Source organism: Pinus tabuliformis, chromosome 3_1 (genome assembly GCF_031772625.1).
Source record: "Pinus tabuliformis cultivar Carrire ecotype Pingquan chromosome 3_1, CPIR1, whole genome shotgun sequence".
In the NCBI taxonomy this organism is placed as follows: domain Eukaryota; kingdom Viridiplantae; phylum Streptophyta; class Pinopsida; order Pinales; family Pinaceae; genus Pinus; species Pinus tabuliformis.
Genome location: NC_142301.1, coordinates 457,342,762 through 457,356,025, shown reverse-complemented (window position 1 = coordinate 457,356,025; position 13,264 = coordinate 457,342,762). Strand labels below are relative to the sequence as shown.

General features: G+C 34.7%; 1 pseudogene; it reads right to left on the bottom strand.

Moving 5' to 3' along the window:
- Positions 1-4,616: 4,616 nt before the first annotated feature.
- Positions 4,617-12,686, bottom strand: LOC149187718 (peroxisomal membrane protein 13-like; annotated as a pseudogene).
- Positions 12,687-13,264: the final 578 nt, after the last annotated feature.

Sequence of the window (13,264 nt, the reverse complement as noted above, 5' to 3'; positions counted from 1 at the left end):
TTATATCTTACCCTTAGATACATTTTTAACATCTAGGATATTTCTAAACCATGCTATATCTACTGATCTCCTATGCTTCTACATAACTAAATAAACTCTAGTCAACATCTAGATTCATTTTAGCACAAGGAAGAAAATAGGAAGAACTCGAAAGGAAAGGCATGTTATCAAACTTGAATGTGAAGAATGTCGTTGAAGAAGTCCACTTCCACATCTATGTTGGAAAGAGGCTTGCATTCATTCAAATATGTAATACTAGAACGGATAAGTACCATTGAACATAGTAAAGCCACCCATTCCTATAGATACATTTAACAATGTTAATTGTAATGATTACCTATAAAATATTTAATATGGTGACATACAAAATTACAATAAGTAATAAAAACAATATCCTTTAGATGGAGGTCTTTGAACTCGTTATACCCTTCTTCATATTTGTGAGAAAATTTTATAAATGACATGATTAACATATATTTTAGACCAGTTTACATAACCATCATTGATACAAGAATCTAGAAGTCCTTGCTTCACCGTGTTTATATGATTAGGTTTCTTCTCACTTGAATAGTTTCCGATTGATTTAATAGACTTTGTTCGAGCCAAGCATCTAAGTTTAATTAAGTTGTTAGGTATTTTTTTTACTTGGATTCCCTGAAATCTTGTGATTGTTGATGAAATTCCATGTATTATCTGGTGCCTTCATTGTTTTCCTGTAATAAAATTTTGTGGTAATTGCACTGGTAAGATTCATCTAGTATCCATTTCCCTGTTGGATTTATCTGTCCTCCTTATTATACTGCTGATCATAATGATCGACTCCATTGCCTTTGAGGCACCAATGAACTGCAAGCAACAACCTCCAAAGGTTCCCTTTGTTTTTGATCATTTCATTCCTCATCATCATTTTCCATGAGCTCCATTGTAACATCCAAAGTACAAGGGCCTCAATAGTAAGCTAGAGCATACATTTTGAATACATAATGGATTCAAAAAATTTCTTGAGCTATATAGTCACAAAAAAGAATACGTGTGAACAATGTTTTGCCTTCCCCTCTACAAGTAATACACTTGGAAAAAGTTGTACCACATCACTTATCTACAAGTCTTTGAGGTTATTCACACTAGTTTTCACCAAGAAGGTATACTCATCTTCCAGACATTTCAACACCTGCTAGGTCACTTTTTATAGTTTTTTGAATCTCAACAACTTTTGCACAACCAGTATATGAGAAATGCCATCTATTACTTCATGTTAGGTCAATGGCAATTTTTCAAGCATAATTAACACTAAAGTGGATGGTTAGTGAACGTATTGTAATGAATTTAAGCATATACTAGAAATAAGGACAGAGTTTTTCTAGCATAATTAACACTGAAGGGTGTTAGTAGTGAACATATTGTAAATAATTTAAGCATATACTAAAACTAAGGACAGATTCATATACTGTTTAAATAATCAAGAGATATAAATTTTAGAATGTTATAAACCCTATGTTTCCCTCTATCATAACACAATAAGTTTCCAATATATCTTATTTTGGATTGTTTGTCTTATTTCTTGTTAAGATCTCATGAAGCAATGAAAATTAGACATGTTTCCATAAAGCCGATAGAAGCTGCTAACTTTATAGGCTAAAATTGAAAGGGAAAAATGTCACATTGCTGTAATTCCTATTCCTATTTCCCCTGTATTTCAATCATTAAATTCATAAACATTCCCTTCCTAGATTTTATCTTTCCATTTGGGTTTATTGCTAAGGGTTAGATACCAATTAACAAACTTCCCTATGAACAAGTTTCTACAAATATTTGCAACTAGGAAATGAAAATTTGTAACAAAAACAATCAACAATGGTCCAGGAGAACAAAACCTCACAATTTGAACCTCCAAGTGTTGAACTTCCATATATTTGACATGATTATGGTGAATAAATCTAAACTCATCCTCGAACTTAAATGTCATATATAACTAGACATAAAGGTTTGAAATCTAAATTACCTAACAAACGAAAAAAACAAAGGCAAGGCAAGTCTGGGTGCAACATCTGTTTGATTCTGGTTATATATGATATTTAAGTCTAGTTATATATATGAGGTTTTGGTTATTTATGTAAATCATATCAAGTCTCATATTACATAACAAACCAAAAAACATTATTAGTTAGAGTTCATTTTTTCTTTTTAATGAAATAAGGAGAATCATATATATTTTAGGACAAGCAATGGAAGATGGATTTTGGAAGGAGGTGAACTACTAAAGTTTTCATATAGGGATGAATAGAAGTGTTTTTATACTCTTAAATTACTATATGACGACCCTATACTTTTGTGATTCAACTATCAATCATTTTCCAATATATAACTAAAAGTGAATCTAAATTGGAAAACAAAATGAATAAAAGAGTTTGCAATCATAAAACTAAAACATTTGCACTTAAATATCAATTTATTTACAATAACATTGGATTGAGAATAAAAGAAAAAACCATCTAGGAAATATGGTTGAAAAGAAAAAAATAATTAGAAATGGTAGCAAACTAATTTCCTATGATTGACCACGTTTGAGATTAGGTCAGGATCATTTAACAAGGATGACATTCGAGATTTTTTGCATCTGATTATGAGAGTGTCTTCAGTTCTGTACTAAATTCCCATAAAACATTTGATCAGTATGAATAACTATATGACAGTAAATCTAGAAACATTATTGTGTAATATTGATGGATGTTTCGGCATGTCAACAAACTTTATAAAAAGGGAATGCTTATGGTGCAGAGAAGGAAGCCACGATGTCCTAATATGCATGCAGGAAACATTAACAAATTGCAATGCGTCACTCAATTAATGTATCTCATCTCAGGAACATTAATGAATTGCAATGCATTAATCTAGAGTCCAATCAATGTATCTCACCTATTGACCACCTGAAAGCTTCCGCACTGAATCTTATTGAGTAAAATGTGCAGATATATATGACAATTGTGTGTTTAATGTTCAAAATTATTTTTTACATCCCTATATGAACACCTTAGCAGTTCACCTCCTTCCAAAATCCATCTTTCATTGCTTGTCTTAAAATATATATGATTCTACGTAATTCATTAAAAAGAAAAAAATGAACTCTAGCTGATAATTTTTGTTTGTTAGGTAAAATGGGTCTTGAGATAATTTACATATATAACCAAAATGTCATATATATAACTAGACTTAAATGTCATATATAACTAGAATCAAACATATGTTGCACCTAGACTTGCCTTTCCTTTGATCTTACAACTCTTCACCATCAACCTAGCGTACTAAATGATAGATCAAATGAATACCTTTTAAAAGGAATTTTTCTCATTTCAAATGCACTAGTGTGTAATAAAAATCTAGATCAGCCCACTGACCAACAATAGAAATAAGCCCATGAGTTCCATAACAAACAATTTATTTTTTAAAGGGTATAAAAGGGGTAAACATTTTGTGTTGTAAATGCAAGAACATAACCAGAAGAGCCCTACTTACCTAAGGAAATGTTGTATAACCAAATTTGCTTCTTCGCTTGGATGTCCATGAGGGTTTAACATGAAATACAACTCTAATAGTAAAAGGAAAAAAAAACTATGCAAATAATTGATGTTGGGTTTGTACAGACTCAGTTACAGGTCCAAATGTATCTATTGCAATTCTTGTCATTCTAGTTGGAAGTGATAATGGTATGTGCACTACAAATTGGTCAACTCCAAACGATAAAATTGACACAATTTTTCCAGAACTATAAGGAGTGACATTGCAATTGCTACAAGTTAAATTGGTGACTTTAGTGTGTGTATATCATACTATAGATTCTAATTAATCTACTTCAGGTTGGGGTTTATATAATGATTGAGTCTGATTAGTCCATCGAATCAAATCTATGAAATCTGATTGCAAGACATAATTTTTAAACCTAATTACTCATAACAAGCAATGAATTCAATTAAGCCAACAAAATTGGTATCTTCCCTCAAGAATCATTTGAATCCTTATAGCTGTTATGGAAACTACTTACTTTCCATGACTAAATGGTACTTTTAGTATCTCCTGTGTACATGGAATATTCCATATCCTCCTCACCTTAATAGAAACCCAACCTCTCTATAATGCCTAGTAGTTTTAAAGGACAATATGAAATTGACAACGAAACCTTTAAATCCAAGTCTCAAGGAAGTATTTGTATTTGCAATATATCAACAGAGATGGAAATTGCAACAATCACTTATCACTTGAACAAATTAGTTGAATTTGTCCTTCTCTACATCTAAGGTTCATAAGCTATGATCTAATCACTTATTATTTAAAGAATATAGTGCACTTATAATGCTAGGTGCCATGATAAAAAACTTCACTTTAAAACTGAATCTACTACACACCCCTTGTGCACACCGGTGGTACCCAAATTCAGTTCATACTTAAAAATTACAATTCCTTGCACAATGCATTCTAGAGCATACTCATACAAGAAGCACATGAAAGCCATCAAAAGAGCAAGAAAAAGAATATCTCATATTGTTCAGAGAGTATATTAGAGTAAATCTACATGAAGTAGAACCTGCAATTGATTACTACAACCTTCCACCACAACCTTCTCAGGCATTCTCCCAACCAACCAATTGCTTCTTTAGGTTCTTGAATATCGTAGTTTTTAGGGCCTTGACCTATTGCTTTAAGTTCAGAACTAGATGGTTCTCTTGGTTTTGTCTGAATGCCAAGTAACCTCCCCAAAAATTGAGAAAGTTCCCTGTACAATACACTAGTTTGGTCAAACAACTCTAGAGTAGAGTAGAATAGAAAAAAGCAAATGAGAAAGCAATAGTCAGATTGATACATTTAGTGAGAAACATATGAAATCTGTGAAAATGAACATGGTTATGTGCAAGTTTTACCTGGCGAAGGGAAGTCATAATAAAAATGGAATGCATTAGTGTTTTGATCAACAAGGATGGAAATTCGACCAAAAAATATCATAAAACCATGCATCTTTTCTTTCAAAATATTTAAGACAAGTTATAAAGGTCAAAATGCACAAAATTGTGATGTTCATGCCATGTCAAAACCTTCATACTATTCAAGGAAGCTTTGCATCCTTTTCAAGTTCAAGTTAAAGTGAATGTCTTATACAATCCAACAACACACATTTTGTTACTATGTACATTGCCATAATAATCCCAGTAATGAGGAATCTAGTAAATAAATTTAAGTGTGGATTATTTTAAAGGTAAGAGACCATAATTAGCATTAATAATATAAACCATGTGTGTAGCTAGGTCTAGCTGTAGGGACAACAAACAATGAAGATATTTTAAGCTATGGGTGCAAAGAAATGGCACCTTTCCTTTCTAAAGGAGGAGTTCATCATGATTTAGGTACAACAAGATCATATGGGTATAACAAGTACATGTATGGCTATAAAGGTACAAAACTATAGATGCAACAATGGTCCAGAGAAATATCCATACTTTAAGCATCTGTCTCTATCCAACAATGAAATTTTCCAAACAAGTCACTAATTTACTTATTTAGTTCCATCCAACTCCAAAAGAGAAAGGAAATCTAGTCCCTAGAGAAATAAATGGAAACTTTTAAAATAATTCATGATCAAAATGGTTTTAACACAACATGTTATGATAATAAGGATCTACTATAGCACTCAATTGGAAAAATAAAACCTCCCAACAACCCCCATTTGTGGTCCAAAATGTAAGGTAGTATGAGACTCTTTGTGTGCACACATGTATTAGGAGCATACACAAATGCAAAAAAAATGAAAAAGATATTCAACTGCGCATCCTCCATTCATCCACTCCCTGTATTTTCTCATTCATTTCAAGATCAACACTAATTTGTACTATCTTATGTTGAAACACAAGAAAAAGAAGACATAAGAAAATAAAGCAAGAATACACTTATCACATGAAGCATAGACTGCCAAAAGTTTGGGGTTAAAATAGGTCGCCAAATGGATCATTTGGATTACCATTTCCATTGTCATAAGGACCTCTAGATCTTGTGCCATATCCACCCATCGATTCCCCCCTCATGTTATTATACATTCCACCAAATATATTTGATCCACCATATCCTCCTTCATACTTATGGTTGCCATAAAGACCAACACCATATGATCCTAACATCACTCCATATCCTCCTCCCATTCCCCCATATAAATTGCTGGATCAATAAAGGCCAGAACCATAGTCTGAATTGTAACTCATGGAACCATAGGCTGAATGTTGGGTCCCTATAATACTAGTGATTACCCCATTACTATTGTAGTTATACCCCTTATTTATATTGTTGTGCCCCTATTACCCCCATATTGTTATTTCTGTGCCCCATAGAATCCCTCTATTGTTATTTTTGTGGCTTTATATTATTATTGTTAGGTCGGCTGGATTATATTGTGACTCCCTAAACTCCTATATATAGAAAGGAGGTTTTGTCATTTGTATCATCCAGGAATTGTTCATTTATGTAATGTAAAGGAGGTTACCCCCTCGAAGAGGCTGAATTCTAAGGCGTTGATCTATCTTTTCTATCTTTTCTTGAGCTGGTTTCATAACATTTGGTATCAGAGCTTTGGATTCTAGGGTTTCGCTGCTCCAAACAGGTCATCGTGGAATTTTCGCTATAACTTTTTTTCTATGACGTTTCAGAAGTTGAAAAAACAACCCATTTGAGAAGAAATCGCTCTGAACCTTGGGTCTGAATTTCAGAGCTTTTCGCGCGATATTTGCAAAGATATGATTTGAGGAAGTTGGCATTTTTGCAGACTCCTGAATTACATTCAAAACAGGTGACCTGGGGAAAATCGTCATAACTTTCTCTCTGGGGATTGGATTGAAATTTCATCAGAAGGTACAGAAAGAGGACGGACTTTAGTTTCTTGTGTGTGTGTTTCAGATTCAAAGGTTGAAACAGTGACTCGTGGCACGTTGCACAAGTTCGCTCTACTGAACCAGTCTAAAAACAAGTCACTGTGGGATATTTCACATAACTCTTCCTTGGAGAATCCAATTTGGCTCAGACTTGTGGCATTGGAAAGAGGACACAGAAGGCTACTACAGATAGCAATTTCAGAATTGGATGATTCGAAATTACAGAGATACATCAGATTCAATATCAGGCTTCTATAAAGTGAAAAAAGGTGTGTAGTTTTTTTTTAAATTTTTGTGTAAGCTTGGTTTAACGGAATTCAAAGGGCATAGTAAAGCATTATTATCGGTAACTGATGCCCCGAGGAAAGAAAATGCAAACACCTAGTAAGGAACCTGAAAGCTCTAGCATGACCCATGAAGAAGAGGAAGAAATGCTACATGATCTATCAAAATTACAAGAACAAGTGCAACAAATGTCACGCTCACAAAAGCTAACAGAAGCTAAGATAAGTGGCGTGGAATCTGAGATAAATGGCGTGGAATGTAAGATGAATTGCGTGGAATCTAAGATAAAGGTCATGGAAGCTAAGATGGATGATTCGAAGACAGATTTGAAGAGAGACATGGCAGATTTGAAGATAGATATGAAGACGGACATGGAAGAATTGAAGAAGTTGCTACAAGAAAGGGTCACTAATGGTGAAAAGGTAGTAAAGGAAACTCATGATGAGAACAAAAGAAATGTTAATCATGATTCCATAGATGCTAATGTTGGATCGAAGAATCACCATATTCCAAAAATCGATATGAGGAAGTTTGATGGCAAGGATCCACCACATGGATATTACAGATGGAGCAATTCTTCGATCTCAATAATGTGCAAAACGCACAAAAGGTACGTATGGCAACTGTATATTTGGAACCAAATCAGTTTGTATGGTATCAATGGCTTTGCTCTCGTAAACAATTTATCACTTGGGAAATTTTTACGGAAGAATTGATAGCACATTATGAAGATACAAAAAGCAACACTTTTTTTAGCCAATTGATAAGTCTCAAACAAAAGGGTTCAGTAATGGAGCACATTGAGGAGTTCCAAAAATTGAACATAAGGGTAAAAGATATTCCAGAGGAGCATAGGATTGATGTGTTCATAGGGTCTTTAAAGGATAATATCCAACATGATGTTCGCCTTAGGGAACCTGATTCATTAGAGAAGGCATTCAGGTTAGCAAGAAAAATGGAAAGCAAAATTATGGCAACCAGGAAGCATACCACTCACAACTATAAAGACGGAAGTGTTGTTGCCCCTAGTCTTCCACAACCTATAAGGTTGACACCACAACAATTGGAAGAAAAAAGAGCAAAAGGGCTTTGTTACAGTTGTGATAGCAAATACACAAAAGGTCATAAGTGTGATGAGAAGAAATTATTCTACATAGATTGTGAAGAGGAAGAAGAAAAGGAGCAAGTAAGGTCAAAAGAAGAAGATATACTTCAGGAACAAAGCCTAGATGAAGAACAAATAAATCCGACCATATCTTGTAATGCATTGGCGGGAATTACCACTCCTCAAACCATCAAGATAGAAGGACAAATCAAGAAGAAAAAGGTAATAGTGTTGATTGATTCAGGAAGCACCCACAATTTTATTCATTGTAGGGTAGCAAAAGAATTGAATTGCTTCCTATATCCAGCACCAGAGTGTCAAGTGATGATTGCAAATGGAGGAACAATAAATTGCTCTGGAAAGTGCCATAATATCAAGCTATCCATGGGAGAATATGTATTGACTAGCCCAATGCTTTCCATTCCAATGGGAGGTGCGAATGTTGTACTAGGAGTCCAATGGCTACAATCCTTGGGTACAATAGCTTTTAATTTTCAAGAACTTTTCATCAAATTTTCTACGGAAGGAAAGGAAGTTGAATTAAGGGGTATTGCAGGGAAACCAGGAAAGATAATCAGCTCTCATGGTATGACAAAGCTTCTAAAAAAGGAGCAAAGAAGTGTAATTGCACAATTATGCTCGCTAGATGTTTCCACAATTGAATCATCTATTTCTCCAGATCTCCAAAAAGTCCTGGACAATCATTCCAAGGTATTTGAGACTCCCAAGGGTCTCCCACCTATGCGTGATCATGATCATGCTATTCATCTGATTCCAGGAAGTGTTCCTCCAAACATCAGGCCGTACAGATATCCCTATGTTCAAAAAAGTGAAATTGAACGTATGGTTGCAGAAATGCTAGAGGCTGGTATAATTCAACTGAGTCAAAGTTCTTTCTCAGCTCCAGTAGTATTGGTGCACAAGAAGGATGGATCATGGCGCATGTGTCCGGATTATAGGGAGCTCAACAAGCTCACTATTAAAGATAAGTTCCCCATTCCTGTTATTGATGAATTACTGGATGAATTGCATGGATCAATTTACTTCACCAAGTTGGATCTTCGTTCGGGATATCATCAAATCAGAATGAAGGTTGAAGACATTCCGAAAACGGCATTTAGAACTCATGAGGGTCATTATGAATTTTTGGTCATGCCTTTTGGCCTTACCAATGCACCTTCAACATTTCAAGGTTTGATGAATTCAATTTTCAAACCATTCCTTAGAAAATTTGTGTTAGTATTTTTTGATGATATACTAATCTACAGCAAGTCTTGGAAGGATCATGTTGAACATGTTGACAGGGTGCTACAACTATTGGAGGAGAAACAATTATATGCAAAAAGATCCAAATGTTTCTTTGGAGTCCAGGAGGTGGAATATTTGGGTCATATTGTATCTCATGAAGGAGTTAAGGTAGACCCTAGCAAAATTAAAGCCATTAAGGAATGGAAAATCCCCACATCCATAAAGCATCTACGAGGATTTCTTGGGTTGACAGGGTATTATCGCAAGTTTGTTAAGAATTATGGGAGAATAGCAGCACCTCTAACAACATTATTGAAGAAAGATTCATTTTCATGGACTCCGGAAGCAACAAAGGCCTTTGAACATCTTAAAGAGGCAATGTGCCAAGCACCAGTCTTAGCTACACCGGACTTCACAAAAACCTTTATTGTGGAATGTGATGCTTCAGGAAATGGAATTGGTGCTGTTCTAATGCAAGATGAAAGACCCATTGCTTTTGAAAGTCGTCCAATCAAGGGAAAGATTTTAAGCAAAGCTATTTATGAGAAGGAAATGTTGGCAATACTCCATGCACTTAAGAAATGGCGACCCTACCTAATGGGAAGACACTTCAAGGTAAAAACGGATCATGATAGCCTTAAATACTTTTTAGAACAAAGATTATCCTCTGAAGAGCAACAAAAGTGGGTCACAAAGATGTTGGGTTATGACTTTGAAATCATCTACAAAAAAGGGAAGCAAAATGTGGTGGCAGATGCACTCTCAAGAAAGGATGAGGATGTGGAAGCATTGTTGTGTGCCATTTCTATTATCCAACCAGATTGGATAAACGAAGCAAGAGAGGAATGGAAGAATGACGAAGAAGTGTGGGCACTTATTCGAAAGCTACAACAAGATTCCAGTACTTCTGATACATTTAGCTGGCAAAATGATTCGTTATGGTACAAAGATCACTTATACCTTTGTAAGAATTCCCAACTAAAACAAAAGATTCTTATGGAATTGCACACTTCTCCCTTAGGAGGGCACTCAGGATTTTTAAAAACTTACCACAGGGTTAAGAAGGAATTTTTTTGGGATGGCCTTAAATAAGATATTCAAAAGTTTGTGGCGGAATGTTTGGTTTGCCAACAAAATAAAGTTGAAACAATTAAGACACCGGGTCTATTACAACCTTTATCCATTCCAAGCCAACGTTGGGAGGAGGTTTCAATGGATTTTATCACAGGTTTACCCAAGTCTGAGGGAAAGAGTGTCATCATGGTGGTAGTTGACAGACTTACCAAGTATGCACACTTTTGTGCATTATCACATCCAATTAAAGCCAGTACAGTTTCTACTGCATTTATGGAAACAGTTCAAAAGCTACATGGAAACCCAAAGATTATTGTAAGTGACAGAGATCCCATTTTCACTGGAAATTTTTGGACAAAATTATTTTCTTGTCTTGGTACTCAGTTAGCTCATAGCTCATCTTATCATCCTCAATCTGATGGGAAAACTGAGATAGTAAACAAATGTTTGGAAGGATATCTTCGTTGCTTTGTATCTGATAAACAGACACAATGGGTCAAATGGTTGCCTCTGGCTGAATGGTGGTATAACACTTCCTTCCATACAGCAACAAAAATGACCCCATTTATGGCACTTTATGGGTATCAACCACCATCCATCACATCATATTAAGAGAAAATTCTAAGGTTCAGGCAGTGGAATATCACATCGAACATCAACAACAAGTCCTCCAACTCTTAAAGGATAGCCTCGTATTGGCACAAAATAGAATGAAACAACAGGCAGATCAACATCGCAGTGAAAGAAGTTTTGATGTAGGTGATTGGGTATTCCTATGGCTACAACCATATAAGCAAATGTCCCTAAAGAAAGCTAAGAAGGATAATAAATTATCACCAAAGTATTATGGTCTGTACAAGGTGTTACAAAAGATTGGTACTATGGCATACAAATTAGAGCTTCCTGCAGCTTCTCGATTGCACCCGGTTTTCAATTTTTCATGTTTAAAGAAGGTTATAGGTGACAAGCTCCCAATTCAAACAATATTGCCAGAACTTGACGAGGAAGGAAAAATTATATTGGAACCGGAAGCAGTCACAGAAACAAGAACTCGACAACTACGAAATCGATCAATTTCAGAGCATCTTATCAAGTGGAAGAACTTATCCGCTGAAGATTCCACATGGGAGGATGAGAATTTTATGCAGAAGTATCCAGAACTACTCAAGCGTTGAGGACAACACTTTTTTGAAGGAGAGGGGCATGTTGGGTCCCTATAATACTAGTGATTACCCCATTACTATTGTAGTTATACCCCTTATTTATATTGTTGTGCCCCTATTACCCCCATATTGTTATTTCTGTGCCCCATAGAATCCCTCTATTGTTATTTTTGTGGCTTTATATTATTATTGTTAGGTCGGCTGGATTATATTGTGACTCCCTAGACTCCTATATATAGAAAGGAGGTTTTGTCATTTGTATCATCCAGGAATTGTTCATTTATGTAATGTAAAGGAGGTTGCCCCCTCAAAGAGGCTGAATTCTAAGGCGTTGATCTATCTTTTCTATCTTTTCTTGAGCTGGTTTCATAACACTGAATTTAGAAAAGGAAAATGTTTTTAGGTGCAAAACTTCTTAATAACACAATTACAATTTAACAAGCAAGATGTAACAATACTGTGAATTTGTACTGATCATGAGTAATAATCTTAATAATTAAGTCTTAAATAATCAAGATAAAACTAAAAAGAATCTGAGCTACATTAGTTAAACAAAATGATCTGCAACACATTTACTTCCATAGTTACTTCCATAACTACCCTGCTCCCACAGTCTTATTGACATAGGTCTACCAATAGTGCTTCTGTTAGCAAGTGGCACATTCCATTTAGTATCAAAACTCTCTCCTATTTTTTCTACTCCAGAGTCTAGACTACTCTACCATAGTACTTGTGGATTCAGTTGAAGGAGTCTTGAATGGAAAAGGCACATATGAACTTCTAACACATTTCCAAGTCTTAGTTGTAGGAAAACTACCTATTTATTTTATAAATCCAAAAGGAAAGACAAGTGAGGGCCAACTTCCACAAATAAATAACTCACAATAATAATCCTAAAATTTCCATTGATTTAGATGGCCTTTGAAGATTTTCTATTCAAGATAAATTTTTAAAAATATTGTTCTTGATAAGTGCTTTAACTCAGTGGAAGAATCTGCACTGATTCAATATGCCAATATCTTGTTTACAAGAAATTAATTTGAGCTAGGAAACTAATATTGGCATGTACGTCTTCCCCAACTTTTCTGGCACAACTTCTAGCATTTCATGGACAATATATCACATATATTAAGACCTAAATAGAAAGAATCCTAGTAACCAACAAGTGGGTGTTTGGTGAGCATAATCTGAAATAGTAAGTGGGTGTTTGTTGGGCAGAATTTGTGATGGAGATAAAGATATTCGCAGTCCCTGTCCCTCAATATGGATGAAAACAAAATTCCAAACCAAGAATGTGAATGTACAATATAATGCAATGCTATAGAAAATATCTTTGCATATTATACTTTCCCAACCAGTCACAATAAATACTTATTAATACTTATATTATTGTGATTGATTTTAGACAATTCTAATCTACTTAAAATCAATTTGTCTAGTTTTGTTGAGGAACCATTATCCTATAGGAAAGTTATTGAATAATT